The sequence below is a fragment of the Limulus polyphemus genome, unplaced genomic scaffold (genome assembly GCF_000517525.1).
Source record: "Limulus polyphemus unplaced genomic scaffold, Limulus_polyphemus-2.1.2 Scaffold2546, whole genome shotgun sequence".
Taxonomy (NCBI): domain Eukaryota; kingdom Metazoa; phylum Arthropoda; class Merostomata; order Xiphosura; family Limulidae; genus Limulus; species Limulus polyphemus.
In genome coordinates, this window is record NW_013668156.1 from 110856 (window position 1) to 111518 (window position 663).

General features: G+C 30.0%; 1 protein-coding gene across 1 annotated transcript in view; it reads left to right on the forward strand.

Moving 5' to 3' along the window:
- Positions 1-663, forward strand: part of LOC106467256 (acyl-CoA-binding protein homolog) — a 6677-nt gene that overhangs the window by 4123 nt on the left and 1891 nt on the right. The window lies entirely within an intron of this gene.

The window sequence follows — 663 nt, forward strand, 5'->3', positions numbered from 1 at the left end:
CCAAACTAGGAATGAATATGGCTGAACGTTGGGGCTTTGACTTGGTTGTGGTTCCAAACTAGGAATGAATATGGCTGAACGTTGGGGCTTTGACCTGGTTGTGGTTCCAACATGGTGCATAAGCTGTCACTGGGAGTGAAGATAGTAAATAACACTTGAGGTCCAATGTCATCTAAAGTAAACAACTTTAAGTGCTCAAATAGTGTTTTACTTCTTTTTCACCAATGGTGTGTAAGATATTATCAAAAATAAAACATGTTTTATAGTAAAAACAAAAAAGTATGAATATATTAATAACACAGGCCTGCAAATTTAAACTTCATAAAATTGTTTTGGTTTTAATAATTGATTTTTCATAATTCAGCTATGCGGATTTTGAAAATACTATTCTTTTTTTTTTATCACGTAAGGATTTTTTACAAATTGGGAAGAAAAAAAAACTCTTACTTAGAACAAATTATTATTTCGTTTACCACAATGAATATTTTTTATTATTATGTTTGTTAACAAAAATATAAACAAACCGAAGAAAATGGAAGAATGTTGATGTCAAACGAATATGCATCCTCATTCATCCTGATTTTTTTTTGTGTGTGAAATCTACATTTTTTTAGTTTCAAAACTATGTGTTGTGGTCTTTCTTTTATGTATTGCGTTATGAGG